This window comes from Balaenoptera borealis, assembly GCF_965194805.1.
Source record: "Balaenoptera borealis genome assembly, chromosome: 5".
Taxonomy (NCBI): Eukaryota; Metazoa; Chordata; class Mammalia; order Artiodactyla; family Balaenopteridae; genus Balaenoptera; species Balaenoptera borealis.
The window spans coordinates 82,778,672-82,795,103 of NC_138862.1; positions in this window are offsets into that span (position 1 = coordinate 82,778,672).

Consider the following 16,432-nt stretch of genomic DNA (forward strand, 5'->3'; position numbering starts at 1 on the left):
ACAGGCCCACAAGCCTACACCTGAAAGAATCAGACCACAAGCAAATAAAAATTTGCCTAATAATAGAAAATAATCATAATAAGTAAGCCCTATGGCCTTTAACTGGATTGGCGTGACTGAAAGATAAATTGTGAGTGAAATACTCAATCCAGACCAACTCTGTAGGGCTTGGTTTGTTTATGTACTCCCTTGATGTATATGACTTAAAAAACAGATTCCATTTACTTTCATCTTCTTTTCAGTGACTTAACTGAACAAGGGTCTCAGTTACTAAAGTAATGGAAATGTTGGCTCTGTACAGATAAGTGGTTTCCATCCTTTTGAGGGGGGCCACCCCCATTTGTCTGAGCTCAGCTCTTACTGGGCACAGGGCCCAATGCTGCGTGAGTGTCCAACTCCCGGTAACCTGGCCAAGCAGGGAGCCCAGGTGGGGTGGTCCACCTAGTGGGGCTCCAATGAGCTGAGGCAGGTAACAGTGTCTCTTACATTGATCACAGGCCCTTCGAGTGGAAGGGATGTACCTCCTGAGTTGAGAGTGGGCCTTGTGCATCAAGTCCAGTAGACGGACAAAGCAGGTCTGTTATAGACTGCAGGTTCATGTAATCTGAAATGTGATGGTATCAGGAGGTGGGGCCTTTAGGAGGTGGTTGGGTCACAAGGATGGAGCCTCATGAGTGGGATTCGTGCCCTTCTAAAAGCGACCCAGAGGGAAAAAAAAAAAAAAAAGAGAGAGACCCAGAGGGCTCTCTCACCCCTTCTGCCAGGTGGGGACACAGTAAGACAATGATGGTCTATGAATTAGGAAATGGGATTTCACCAGACGCCGAATCAGTTGGTACTTTGATCTTGGACTTTCCAGCCTCCAGAAGTATGAGAAATAAATGTTTGCTGTTGAAGCTACCCAGTCTATGGTATTTTTGTTTTAGCAGCCTGAATGAACTAAGCAGTGCATTGTGGAAGCAAGAAAGAGTCTGAGGTGGGCATCAGGGCCGGAGTGTGGAGCAGGGAGGCATAGGGCTGAGGATGGTCTTGCCTAGCCTGGGCCCTTAGCCCCAAGAAGCATGCCTCTGCCTTGGCCACCGAAGACACATGAAAAACCCACCTGCCTATCAGTTCAGCGTCTACTGCTCTGTCTGCCCCAGACATTGACTCCCACTTGGTCCCAGTTCAGCTTTGCTGGCTTGTCCTAAGTGGACCTGGCAACCTGGTTCCATTTCTCCTTCATAACTGTCTTGGAAGTCCCATAAGTCTCAGCCACCAATAATTACCCCCAGGCGCCAAAATCGACCTCCTCCCAGCATCTGCATCCAACTCAGGTGCCGGGGACACCACAGCGCACCAGGCTCCTGAGGGGGGCGGGGCGCAGCATGTGGAGAAGAGGTGGGAACTAGAGAGTAAAAAGACTGTGTCAAAATGGGCAAGGAGAAGAACAATTTGGGTGAATATTAGAAAGAGTTAAAAATATACTCCTGTGGTGCGGGGTATGAGTGGGCTGGGGAGCAAGATTGCGACATTAAATTGATTTCCAACACCCTTTGGCATAATCAGAGACCCCCCTTCTGTGAACCCCAACGAGGTGGCCTCAGTCTGATTCTTTTGGCTTTTAGGTGTGACCTCTAAGGAATGACAGAAGAGAATGGCTGTTCAAGCTGAGAAAAATTTATTCAAACTCCATGCAGGGTGCTAAAGCTCTTTTTTTTTTTTTTTTTTTTTTTTTTTGGTTAGCTCTGTCTTTGCTCCAAGTCTTCTTTTTTATTTCTGAAGATCTTAATGCTTACAGCAATCTCCTGGCTTTTTGTGGTCTGGGAGTCCTGTTTGTCTCCTCACAGTGGGCTTTGTTTCTATTTCACAACATCCTCCCTTTCAACGCTCAGTACTGGTCGTCAGAGGGTATATAGGAAACAATCAGATCTATGAAACAAGCTATCAATATTTGCCTTCCTGCCTCATCATGGGTCACAGGCTCTGACACAGAAATGATGCTGGATGAGTCTTTACCCAGTTACCCAGATACTCATACTCCCAGAAAGTGTACAACACTAGTCACCCCTATTGCTCCAAAAACAAAATGTATTTTTGGAATCACTCTAGCTTTACCTCATCTTCCTCCACAAACCTAACCTTGGAAATTTTCCTATTTGGCTTAAAAAAAGTTAATGACAACCTGAATGGGAACACAGATAGCATATTTATCAAAATTTCAGATGATACAAAATCAGGTAGGGAATCACTAAATGGGTGAAAGAGGTTCCAAGTCAACCTTGATAGCTTGGACAAGGAACTGAATTTAACAAGATGAAATTTACTACCCTTGGGCTCAAAACAAAACCAAACAAAAACCCAGCATGGCAGTACAATTTCAGAATTTGGAAGATGCAGCTAAAAGAGCCACACGTTGGTTGCAAGCTCAATATGAGTCAAGGGTATAATGTGACTCTCAAAGCACCTAAGGTGTGTTTAGGCTGCATCACTGGAAGGGTAGAGTACAAAAGAAAGAGATGGAGGAAGTCATCCTGTCCTTCTCAGAGCTCCTGGACCACACCTGATGTGTGTTTCCTTCTGTCACCACTCTAGGATGAACACTGACAAACGATTATGCATCTGAGGGGTGGAAACAGGAAGACAGAGAATCTGGAAATTATAACAAATGAGGACCACATAAGAACTAAGGAAGTTTAACCCCAAAGAGGAAAAAAGATTTAAGGGGGCATGAAAGTTGTTTTAAAGTGCTTTAAGGCCTATCTCCTGTACAAAAGGGAGACATCTTTTTTTTTTTTCTTCCCCAGTTCTAGAAGACTAAGGTAGCTTCATGAGAATAAGTTACAGGGAGCTAAATTTCAGTCCAGCCCGAGGAAGAACTTCCTTGTTTAAAAGAATATTTATTTATTTATTTGGTTGCACCAGGTCTTAGTTGCGGCAGGTGGGCTCCTTTAGTTGCAGCTCAAGAGCTCCTTAGTCACGGCTCACCAGCTCCTTAGTTGCGGCATGCGAACTCTTAGTTGCAGCATGCGTGTGGGATCTAGTTCCCTGACCAGGGATTGAACCTGGGCCCCCTGCATTGGGAGCGCAGAGTCTTAATCACTGCGCCACCAGGGAAGTCCCAGAACTTTCTTTTGTAACAGTGAGAACTGTGCAAAGCTAGAAAGATCTGCCTGATGAGGTAATGAGTTCCCTGTCACTAGAGATATTCAGGCAAAAGCTTGAGGATCACATATGAGGGATGCTGCAGAGAGAATTCTTGTATTCATCAGAGGATTAGGTCAGATGACCTTTAAGGATGCTTTCAACTCACAGATATTCTGATTTTCAGGATTGCTATTATAATTTATTATACTATTACTTATATGAATATATCTAATTCCCTTTGGTAAAGTGATAAAGGTGCTGAATTTTAGAATATTTCCCAGTTCTTTTCACACTCAGTTTCAATTTCAGATAAAGAGCACAGTGGAGACAACTGCCTAGGTTCAAACCTGACTCTGTTACTTATTAGCTGTGTGACCTTGGGCAAGTCACTTAACCTCTCTGGGCCTCAATTTCCTCATCTATGAAATAGGGATAATAATAGTACCTGCCTCATAAGTATGTTATGAGGATTAAATAAATTAGTATTTGCGGGGCTTCCCTGGTGGCACAGTGGTTGAGAGTCTGCCTGCCAATGCAGGGGACATGGGCTTGAGCCCTGGTCTGGGAGGATCCCACATGCTGCGGAGCAACTGGGCCCGTGGGCCACAACTACTGAGCCTGCGCGTCTGGAGCCTGTGCTCCGCAGCAGGAGAGGCCGCGATAGTGAGAGGCCCGCGCACCGCGATGAAGAGTGGCCCCCGCTTGCCGCAACTGGAGAAAGCCCTCGCATAGAAACGAAGACCCAACACAGCCAAATATAAATAAATCAAATAAAGAATTATTTAAAAAAAAAAATTAGTATTTGAGAAGCACTCAGAACACTGCCAGCATATAGTATTATAAATGTGTTTGTTAAATTAAAAATAATGTAAAATGGCTGAAAACAAAGAACAGGAATGGTCACAAATAATTTAACAAATGGTCAAGGATGTCCTCCTCCTTTACCAACTCATCACTACCAACTCATCTTGGCTGTAAAATAGCCAATAACCCAGAGGAAGCAAAAAAAAAAAAAAAAAAAAAAGAATGCAAAAATCACCCAGGCTCCTTAAGCTCTCAAGGGGGAAGCAAAAGCTTCCTGCTATTGGTTTACCGTAACCTCTGAAAAGGGTTATGTGTTTAATGACACCAGCTTATCCCTACCCACCCACCCCCACCCTGCCCCTCCTCTCTCTTCTTGGAGTTGCTAGGAGGCCAGGGGTGTGCTGCATTGTAATAAAGCAGTGTCGGGGGAGAGCGGGGGCCAGAGCATGTTAGATATATAGGGCCTGTCCACGGGAGCTTAATATCTTCTTACTGGAATAACTATTGTCCCAGCTTCTCAACAAATACCAACCATCATTAATAAAAGGACTAATAAAAGCATTTATTGCGCTCAGGCAATAGCCTCTCTTTTTCTAGCTCCAGGGCCTTGGCAGAGGGCAGCTGCTGAGGATACGGGCTGGAAAAGTAAGACTCCCACTGCAACCTAGAGATCAGCCCCTGCCCCAGCCCCGATCCAGTACCCTCTCCAAGGGCTGGGCAGCCAGAGCAGTGGGAGACTGGGGCATGAAGATAATGCATCACTGAGGCATCAGACCCCTGATGCCCCCTGGTGCTTTTTAATCATAAATAAGAAAAGATTGTCTTACTATGATGTTCTTTCAAGAAGCTTAAAGCACTTCACCTTGCGAGATTATTATTCCCATTTTACTGATGGGAAAATGAAGCCACAGAGGGATTTAGGGGCTCACTCAGCCATATGATGTCTGGCATCCTTGCCAGAACTAAGCCTAGAATCCAGTGTTCCTGACTCCCAAATCCAGGACCATTTTGAAATTTTAAAAAGGGCGAGGCTATATCTATCTCTGTCCAGCCTCCGATGGGGGATCAGTGAACGCTGTGATCATCATGATCGCTTCTCTAAATTATTATAGTTGTTATTATAATAACTAGTGGGTAGAGTTGAGTGGGTGGTAGATACCAGATAATTACTAAGACCCCAGAATTAAAGTGTTGAATCTTTACTTTGCCACGGCTGCTCAGAGATGAAAATGAAAGCTGGCTTCCAGGGAATCCTGGGAAGAGCCCTAATCTTGAGATAGAGTGAGTCCAGGAGGGGAGGGCAATAGAGAAAGGCCAGGAAAGGCCTAGGAAGCCAGCCTTGGAGGTCCTGGGATTCCTGACTGTGGATGGCATAGCTGCGCAGGAGGCTGCAAAGGCACAGTCAATCCACCAGGTTCAAATCCTGGCTCTGCCACTCCTTTGCTGTGTGACCATGAAAAAGTTACCTAACCTCTCTGAACTTTAGGTTCCTCATCTGTAAAATGGGGCTAATAATCATCCCTACTCCCTACAGCTGTTGTAAGTAAGGATTAGAGGAAAGGCTGTGAGAACTCAAAAAAAAAAAAAAACCCTGAACCTAGAGCTTGCCAGTAAGGAGGACCAGTAATTGTGGGCCTGCGTGACTCTCCTGACATCAGGATGACATTGGGAAACAGAGTCTTTTTCTCAGGACTACTCGGGTTCAGCAGAGAATAACTTTGGCCTCAGTTTCCCCCCATTTAAGACAGGACAACAAAATCTCTGCTCTCAGCAACTCCCTGCCCCTGAGGGTTGTTAGATAGATGGAGGAGAGATACCATCCTGGGAGGAAAGGTGGGCATTAGTAACAGCACCCTGAATCTCTATTATTATTGTCATTATCCTGGCTCTGTCCAGTAAGCAGTGGGGACCTAGGTGATTCACTGTCTGCATGCCACAGCCCTGGTCCACCTGTTGGGACTTGCCCATCTGCCAGGATTCTTCCACCTAAGAGGCCTCCGCCTCTTTTCCAGCTCCTATTGGCAGCTCAGTGTCCTCCATCACTGGATGGGATGGGGGCTTGAGGGGGGCATTCGGGAACAGAGTGCCCAGCTCAGAGGGGCTGGGACTCCTGCACCATTGGCTGCAGCCCTGCCTCACATCAGCAGCCACAGAGTAAGCCTAGGGTATGGGGGTGATGGAGCTAGGGCCCCTAGGGGTTGTGAGGTTCAGACCAACCGCTCCTAGAGAGATCGCCCAGTTCCTTCAGAGGAGCCCTGGGGATGACAGTGACCAGGGAGAGAGGGGTTCAGGCCTGGGTCTGTCCCTGTGGCAGTCCTGCTGGGTGGGATGGGGTGGAGAAGACGGTGTGAGGGACAAGTCCCTATCCACCTCTAGGTGGCCTGCTCTGAATGGCAGAGGCCTGGCACAAGGAACTGCCTGGAAGATGCCTGGTAGCATCAGAGGGTGGTTCTTAAACTCTGTAACCCAAATGCCTGGGTCCTAAGGACTCAACAGCTGCTGGGGCTAGGGAAAGGGAACTGGGGTGCTTCTGACAGCCACGAAGCACCCCCCACACACACCCAGCGCCTTGCAAGCACTCTATAAATGTGATCTGAACATCTGTGACTCACCCGCACACAGCCCTGCAGTTTCGTGGTGAGGACACAGCTAATCATAGCTGGTGTTTGCGGAGGAAGAAGGATTTTGCCACAAGCTCCATGACAGACTCTCTCCCTCCTTCTCCAGGATGGCACAGCAGGTATGACTGGCCGCCAGTTTGGCAAGGAGGAGTTTCTGCCTCCCTGAGGATTGGTCCTGCCTGTGGGAAAAACACACCCCCAGCAGAACCATTTAGGTCGGCGTTGGTTCCCTGATTTCTGATCAGGGGTCACACCAGGAAGATCATAGCTGGAACCCCTAAGATCTATCAGTGATGCTTGTTTTGGTTTTGTTTTGGCTTGTTTACATTAGAGCTAGAAGGGACCCAATTATAGGACATATGGCTGTATCTGTCACTCTAGATGAGGAAACTGAGGTCTAGAGAGGCTGACGTGACTTATCCAAAGTTATCTGGAGTCTTAGACGCAGAGCTGCAGCCCCGACTCCAGATTCAGTGTTCTTTCTATGGACTCTTCTAGGTCCATTCTGAGTCCCTGAGAAACAACAGCAACAACATTAGCTACCGTTCTTCGAGCGTTTAATATGTGCCAGTTACTAGATTAGGTGGTATGTACGTTATATCAGGCTGGAAATATAGACGAGGTGGGACCACATCAGAGAGATGGTTCACTTAGATCAACTGTATGTTTTCTTTCAGGTCTGAGGCACAATGATTCTGTGGCACACGTTTTCAAATTCTCAGCCGTTAAGGCTGTGCTGCTTTATCAATTGACTGAGCATTTTCTATATGCCAGCTCTCCACTGGGTCCTGGGAATCCAGAGATAAAATAGGACAGGGTTCCCCACGGTGCACGAGAATCAATGATTTACTAGAGTTATAGAAAAGGGGTCAGGAACATAGTAAAAAAAAAAAAAAAAGCTATCTTGGGAAGATGGAGAAGGCTTCCTGATACATTTAGGCAGGGTTTTGAAGGGTGAGTAGGAGTTTGCTAGTGGGGCTATGAATGGGAGAGATGAAGTACATGCAGAGAAAATAGCATGTGGAAGAGCTGTAGGGTAAGTGTTATGTGTGTTTGGAAACAACAAATAGTTTGAGACAGAAAGTGGAGGGATGAAGGGCAAGGTGGGAGATGATACTACAGAGGTGAGTTGAAGCCAGCCTGAGGAAGGTCTAATGCCAGGCTAAGGAGGGCACCACTCCGGATTTCTGGCTTTGGAGGTCTACTTTGGAAGGACTCTGAGATTCTCATTCCTAGCTCATATATATATATATATATATATATATATATATATATATTCTACCTCTGATTTGGCCTGTCTTCCCCCCACCTCACCCCCACCTCCCTGTTGGTCTGGGCACCTGTGAGTGTGTTTGTCCACCTGGAGTGCTAATGAGGCCCTCTGGAGAGTCTGACACCAACCGCCAGCTGTGATCACAACCGCCAGCTCTTCGCCTCTGCACAGGAACTTTCTCGGTGCTCCTCTGGTGTTCCCCCCATTACTGGGTGTTAGTGGAGTCTTTACCACATGGCATTCTGCTTGGTCAGGCTTTGTCAGATGGCCCATTCAGTGGGGCATGTGTGGAATCCCCAGCTGGGCCATGGAACCACAACAACCCCTTCCCTGTCCCCGTTCTGGTCCCAGCTCCTGGCCCACCTCAAACGAGGCTCTGCCCCCATAAGAACTACCCCCTCACCCACCCCCAGCTCCCACCCCAGGTGTTTTCAGCCTTCCTTTCAGAACAGCATGCCTTCCCTGCTTCGTCCTGGCTGGCTCTTCAGCCCATCCTGCCTGGAATACAGTGGCATTCTTTGTTCTTCCAAAGTTGAGAAAAGGAGATCCTCACCTCCATATGTATATTTATTTTTAAACTCAGATAATCATCCTGCAGGAGGTTTCCTGACAGAGGAAAGAAGATGCATTTTGGAGACTGACAGGCTCGAACCCTGCCTGTGTGACCTATGGTAAGTCACTTCACTTCTGTGAACTCCAGTTCCCTCATCTGTAAAATGGGGACATCAGCCCTCATTGCGCAGAGGTTAAAAGAGCTAACACGCAGGATGCCGATCAAGGAAGGACTGAGTTCAGCTGAGAGACACAACAGGAAAGGACACATTCCTCTGCTTCCTCTTAGAACAAGTACCCTTAGCTTCTAGGACCTAAAAAAACATAAACCAAATGGAGTGTATTCAATCACGGCTTCGAGCTGTTGCAGGTGACTCAGTAGTGACATGGGATAGAGCCCATCCTCCAAAAGCCTCCCCAGGCCTCTGCCAACCAGGGGAAGATGTGTCCTTCCTGTTCCAGAGGGAATGAAAGGCTCAAGCCAAAGCCGTCCTCCAAGGCCCTCAGACAGGTGGCTCCCAGGCCGACCTCTGACTGGCCCATAAGCTCCACAGTTTCATTGTTCCGCCCGGGCTGTGGGCTGCGGGGCTGGTTGGTGGAGTTGGCTTAGAGAAGGATATTTCGTATTTGGCTTTTGGAATGACTAATGAATGAGCTGTCTCCACTGCAGGAGAATTATGCCACTTAAGCAAAACCCAGCCGAGCTGGTCGGCTCAGAGATAGCTAATAGGAAATGCCTGTCAGAACACTGATGCTTCAAAGCCAAATATATTCTCACTGTGTTCTCTGTTTGCTAAGTTTACTTTATGCAAAATATAACTCAGCTGAAAATATGTAGATGGCTCACTCCTTCCCTCTGGAAGACATGGCGACAACGAGGAGGAGGGCAGCTCCCAGTTAACCCAACTTGTCCTGCCAGGCCTAGGAAGAGCCAGGCCCTTGCTTGGCCAAAGAGCACAGACCTCTACTCAGTAGAAAGTCTGTGCCACTAATGGGCCCATAGCAACCACAGTCCTCAAAATAGAGGCAACTGCCCTCCCACCAAGCTTCCAGACAATGGGAACAGAGAGAGCGTGGGCAACAGTGAGCACAAGTGGCCCAGCCTGCCATTTTGTGAAGTTGCAGGGGCCAAAAAGGGCCCAGGTAGGCACCTGTGATTTTTGTCCTTTGGTGGTCTTACCCACCCATCCCCCCTCCTCCCAGCTGAGACACAAAGTCCTCCAACCAAGAAGCAACCAAGAAAAGTCAGTGACCTCCAGAACCCCAAACTGGGTGGTAGCACCTTGGTAACTGAGTTGATGCTGAAGCAATGTATCCTGCGGGAGGAGCACTGGAGGAGGAGTCAGGGTGTTTCGAAATGCCTCTTCTCGCATACGGCCTTGCAGGAAACACTCATCTCTCTGAGCCTTGGCTTCGTCATTCATAAATGGAGAGACTGGACCAGCTCAGCAATATCTGGGGTCACAATGACCTAACACTGTCTATTATACATGAGAGGATGGAGGCAGGAGTGTGGAAATAGGACCCACTTCTCAATTCCCTGGCCCTCTCCTCTCTCAAGGATTGCCAGGGGTTGCCATGAGGAGCTGGATAAAAAGATGGGATCATCTTTCAAGAGATACCTGCGATTTCTCAATACCTGAAGTGGGAAAGATCCCTGAGGCCATGACCAGGGACGTTAGTGTGAGCAGATGCCCTGCTGAGGAGGAGCAAAGAGATAGGGAGTCCTACAGTGTTTGTCTAGGAAACGCCTCACTACCATACAGCCACAGTCACCAAGCCGCTTGGCCACAGCTCAGCCCCTCTTCCCAAACAGCCTTCCCAGATAAGGGGTCTGGCCTTCCTCAAGGAAGGCATTTGGGTTTATTCCTTCAGGATCTCAGCAAGAGCTGGGCCTAAGAATCCTGGGGCTTCCTAGAAGGACCTGGAGAATAGGCAGCACCTACGGTGTGCCAGGCAGGATGGGATGCAGACAGGAACCAGACCCAGCTCTGCACTCAAAGAGCTCCCATTTCATTGCAAGATGGGCACATAGGGAGGAAGAAAAGAATGTGGGAGGGTTCATCACAGGCTGACTTTAAGCACATTGGAAGCTCAGAGAAGCAAAGCCCTCAGGCAAGCTGCTGAATGCCTCTGAGCTTTAGTCCTCATCTGTAAAATGGGGATAATGATTACCTGCCTTAGAGGACCAGCCAGACAGATGCATCTAAATGCCTAACACACCACCTGGCACGTTTTAATCGTTTGATAAAAGGCAGCTATTACTGTTTATTGCCATGGCTCAATGGAGAGCTGCTCAGCAGAATGGGTTCCAGGTGAACAGAGACTCATCCACCCCTTTAGCCCTTGGGGCCAAGCCTGGGGTGTCTGGACCTCCTGGCAGGCTCTTCCTTGGCTGCCAGCCATCACTCCATTTACCCCAGTTTGCCTTTTCTTTGTGTGCAATGAACATAGGAAAGTCCTGGCTTACAGTCCTTAGAGTTGGCTTCAGAGCATGGGAGGCCTTGGGTGAGATGGGAAGAGGGGAGGGGCCGCATGTCTTAGGAAGAATCAAGTGGAACAGCAAAAGCAGGGACGAAGGATGTGGGTGTGGGACAGTGGGTCTGGGAGCAGGGGCAGCTGGGACGTCTCAGTGTCCCCCACTATGTCTTACACATGGGCCCCCGTCTTTTATTCTTAGCTGAGTGATTGATTTTGCTCTAAGTGGAGCAGAGTCCGAGTTGGGAGATGTTGGGAAATAAAGGCTGGATAATGTCTCATCAAGTGGGGTGAGAGGGGTGACTGGGCCAGGTTGCAAGGCCGGACCTAGGGCTTGTGGGGAGCATGCGCTCCTTGGGGGTCAGAGGGAGACAAGGGGTAGGAGTCAGTGAAGATAGACTCAGGCAGCCATCAAATGGCAGAACAGGGCAGAACCATTTAGCAGGTCAGCAGGGAGCAGGCAGCCAGCAAAAAGCCTCAGCCCCAGTGCCAAGCAGGCCCTGAGGCAGGCTCGGCCAATCACAGAGACTGGCCCCAGAATGTGAGGGTCCCAGGGCCACAGAGAAGAGGTTATCACTGGTGGACAGAAGCAGGGGAGCTACATGATGCCCAGGAAGCCAGGCAGAGGAGCTGAGACTCACTTGGGCCACCTTAGAAAGCCATGTAGTTATAAGAGCGGAGGGTCACAGCCTGTCGCCTCGCAGGGGGATGGCGGGTGGTGAGAATCACACAGGGACTTCCATGCACAGGAGAGAGCAGGGGTTGGGCTGTGGAGGAAGCTAGGCCAAAGGAACTGACTTGGCTGCCAGGGTGGCCAGACATGCTAGGCACAGCAACTAAAGGGGCAAGCGAATGTGGCTCAGTTCAGGTCAACCTGGAAGGTTGGTCCATCAGGCAGGTGGGGGAGGGCAGCAGGAGTCCAGAGGCCAGAAGGCAGAGGCAACCAGGTTCTTGGTGGCTGGACCTCCGCTAGAAGTGGGGTGCAGCAGGGGAGTAGAGGACTGTCAAGAGTCTCATTCCCAGTCAGATGGCCTTGGCGAGAGTAATAAAGAATATGAGCTTTGGACTCAGACACACTTGGTTTGAATCCTAGCTTCCTCCCCTGAGTAGCTATTGGACATTGGAGGTGACACTTAATCTCTCAGTTTTCTTAGCTATAAAGATAATCATAGCACCTGCTTCTTAGGAGTGGAGATTAAATAAGGTCATTTGTGGAGCTTCTGGCATAGATAGATGCTCACAGAATTGCACCTGTTCTTACTACGATTATTAGCCCCTGAGATTGTCAGCTTCCCAGAAAATGAGGAGGGATTTCTAGGTTTGATGGGTAGAACATGGAAGAAGCCTGGCCCCTGTGAGGAAGGGCAGTCAAGGAAAAAATCACAAAGTCTCCAACCACAGATAAGCCCCTGCTCAAATCCCTCTTCCACCGGTGTCTATCTGAGACCTTTAGCAAGTGACTTAGTCTCTTCAAGACTCAGTTTCCTCATCTGTAAAACAGAGACACCAATATCTGCCTTTTGAGGTTGCTGTGATAGTTAAATGAGACAATGTACATGGAATGCCCAACCCAGTAGGTGCTTTGTTATTAGCTACTCTATAGATGAGGCTGATATGTGAGGGAGCGGAGGAAAGATGGGACCCAGGGGGCTTTTGGAGGTCCAGGAATCACCCCCAGATCTTGGGTCTACTGCAGCAGAAATACTTTCTCCCTGCAGAAGCTGAAGCAGCCAGAGCTACAGGAGCTCCACAGGCATGTACCCTATAACCACACAAGCATACTCTGATTGGATTCTACCTGCCTGTACAGGACTGGCTCAGGAGCTAGCTAAGCCATGTCTGATGGTGGAGGCCAGCAGTGGCTCCAGCTTGGAGGGACCCAAGAAGAGGGAATAAGGGAGGGGCTGGTGGAGGAAAGAGAACTTTTCATTGATTCAGTAAGTAAATAAGCACTGATTGTGCACTTTCTATGGGCTGAGTCCTACAGACACCATGGTGAACAAGACAGCCGTGTCTCTGTACCCCCAAAACTGAGCCTACTGGGGGAGCAATGAAAGGGGAACTTTGGGAAGATCATTCAGTGGCTACACTCGGGAAATGAAGTGCAGAGCCTGTGCAGGAGTGCTCGCCGAGGTCTAGTAAGAAAGGATGAAAGCTAGGTGGTGGTCGAGGCTCCAACTGTGTCCTGGAGGGAAGGGTAGCAGACAGACCCGGCTCTGCCCCTGACCAGCTCCTTGGCTCTGGACAAGTTAGTTTTGGGGTCTTCAGTTCCCTCCTCTGTAAGATGAGAAGAATGGAACGTGCCTCACAGGGTTTGGGTGACTATTAAATTAGGTGACACATAGAAATCTTGGCTCTCAGTAATAGTCAATAAGTGGGGACTGGGGGGCTTCCCTGGTGGCACGGTGGTTAAGAATCCGCCTGTCAATGCAGGGGACACAGGTTCAAGCCCTGGTCCGGGAAGATCCCACATGCCGCAGAGCAACTAAGCCCATGCACCACAACTACTGATCCTGTGCTCTAGAGCCCGCGAGCCGCAACTACTGAAGCCTGCGTGCTACATCTACTGAAGCCCGCACGCCTAGAGCCCGTGCTCCGCAACAAGAGAAGCCACCGCAGTGAGAAGCCCGCGCACCACAACGAAGAGTAGCCCCCGCTCGCCACAAATAGAGATAGCCCGCGCGCAGCAACGAAGACCCAAAGCAGCCAAAAATAAATAAATAAAATAAATTTATTAAAAAAAATAATAAATGGGGGCTATTGTTAATAAGAACATTAATAACTAGGTGAGGGACTTCCCTGGTGGCATAGTGGTTAAGACTCCGTGCTCCCAGTGCAGGTGGCCCAGGTTCGATCCCTGGTCTTGGAACTAGATCCCACATGCATGTCGCAACTAAGGAGCCGGACTGCCGCAACTAAGACCCAACACATCCAAATAAATAAATAAATATTTTTAAAAAATTACTAGGTGAATCTAGAATTCTCGTTGAAGGAATAAATGACAAGACTTGGTGACTGAGTGTGGGAAATATTTTAGTTGAAACCCTGGGCAATTGTAAGGTGATTGAGTATCACTGTAGGTCTGAGTTGGAATTTCCTGCCGGGAAAGAAGGTATGGACTCGGGTGGAGTGGGGAGGCCGGTCCCAGCTGAAGGAGAATTCTGAAGTCACGTCAAGCGAGGATTTACAGTTCAGTTTAGGGAGAAAAAGACTTAAGTTCAGCCTCTGGGTTAAACACTTCCACATTTATTTTCTCCTAGATTCCCACAGACAGCAGGTGGAAGACATCTCCCAGAGCCAGAGTCAGCACTGGACGCCCTTAGTCCTTGGCCAGGTCAAAATGGGAGAAGGATCCTGGACCAAAAGCATGGTGTGGAGTGAAATGGCTGCTCAGCTAACATCTTTCCTTCCACAGACTGAACAAAACCTCAATAAGCACACCTTTTTTTCTTGTCCTTTTAAGTGGCAGTCCTATTGTAAGTAAGGGGCTTACAGGACAAGGCCCCAGAGAGAACAAAGGAAACACTCCCACCAACTCTCTTGCCAGGAATGAGCTGAAATTTTCGGAGAAGTGCACGAGCCAAAATTCTCAGGGAGAAATCCCAGAAGACTGTCCGTCAGGTGAGAAAATGTAGGCAAAATGTAAAGTGTAAAATGATGAACCAGAAAATCATCCAGCAAGGCTGCACCCAGCTATGTCTTAATGAGGCAAACTCCAAAGAAGCTTTTCCTTTAATCTGGCATTTGAAACAAAATGCTGCTAAGAAGCCCCCACCCCACCCCACCCCCGCCACCCCTCCCACCCTTATGTGTTGCCATGACGACCCAAGTTCTTAGGACTTGAAAGAACTACCTCAGCATTTCCCTCTAAAACAAAAGAAAATTATTCCAGGTTTCAGGGCAGAGAACTCCAAGGAGTGGGACCTGTTACTGGATAGCAGGTTCCTCAGAGTTGCGAGTGATGAAATATGAGCCTATGGGGACATGTGCCTTCAGAAAAGCTGGAGAAGGAAACCGGGGATGACAGGACCCCAGCGCTCGCCCCAGCTTGCGGAGCCCGTGCTCCGCCTCATTGCTGGCTCTCTCCCCTCAGCTGGGCCTCATTTGCCCCTGCAGTGAAGCACGTTAAAAGAAAACACATCCTCTCTCCATATGGAAAGGGGCAGGGGTTGGAGGGGAGCAGGTTCCGGCTCAGGAGATCCCGGGGGGAGAGCAGAAGATGCCTTCTCCTGCTCTCTAGTTTGATTTGCTCATGGAACAGCCAAGATGGGGCCAACCTGCCGCATAACTAAGAAGCCCCTCCAAAGCCCCCTTGAAAGCTTAAGGTCCCGCTAACGAGGGCCAATCTATGTCTTCTGAATCCAGAAAGCAAAACCAGGGAGGCAACGGCCGGAAGACCAACTTGCTCCCGTGAAGTTCCCTCCCCTGCCGAAGCTTCAAGCCAAAAACCAGGGCCTTGACACCTCCCTATCCAATCCTTGATCACATTTTGAGTCTACGTCCTAAAAATTCCTCAAATCCATCCACTTCTTTCTCCACAGCCACTGTCTTGATTCAGGCCTCATCATCTCTAGTCTCAAATGGTACTTCCAGGTCATCTGCACACCAGGGCTAGAGAGGCCATTTAAAAACACAAATCTAATCATGCCACCTCCTGACTAAAATCCTTTAGTGCTCCCCCTGCCTTCAGGACAAATTTTCAAATTCCTCAGAAGACATGCATGGCCTTTCCTAATGGACAGATCTCAGCCCAGTTTACTCCACACTCCAGCCATAAAGTATACGTTTCCCCAGTTTACATGCTCTCCCCCACCTCCAGGCCTTCCCTAACCCAGTGTGCTGGATAGATCTGCTGGCTCCTCCGGACCCACTCTCCGCCCTGCTCTGTGCCCCAGAGGCTGCCCCGTATGGATCACATAAATGAACTCCAGAGCCCTATGGCTTCTGGTTGGATTTAGCCAATGGGGAGCACCAGGAGCAATGGGAGGATAAGAGAAAGTGAAGCCAGGGTAATTATTCCCTCCCTGTCGAGTCCTATCAGGCTGCCTGCTCCTAGATGGAGGGTCGCTCCTTCTATCAAGGCAGCCTGTTCTACAGGACTTTCTCTCCTTCCGGAGTACAGTAGCCCCCCTTCTGGCCTAGGGGCTGCCGCTAGCCTGGGTTTCTGTGATATCTCGTAATGTTCCCCCACCCCCTACCCACACCTTTGCAAATAACCCCCTTGTACATAAACCCTCCTCAAATCATCCTAACTTAGTGTGTCATCATTCTCTGTTGGGACCCTGGCTAATAGAGTCATCCTTTGCCTTTGCTAAATCATAAGCTTTCCTTTGGATTAAGCTCAGGCAACACCTCCTCCAGGAAGGCTTCCCTCCTCTTCCCAGTCTGGGCCAGCTGCCCCCCTCCTTGGGCTCCCAGAGCCTCTGTATATTCCACTGTCACAGCTCTTTCCATACTTTATTGCAAAAGTCAGTCCTCTGTCCTAAATCTGAGTCTCTGGAGGTAGGGACCATGTGTTATTGCTTATCCCTGCACCCCAGTATCTGGCACAAAGCAAGCACTCAGAAAACATTTGCTG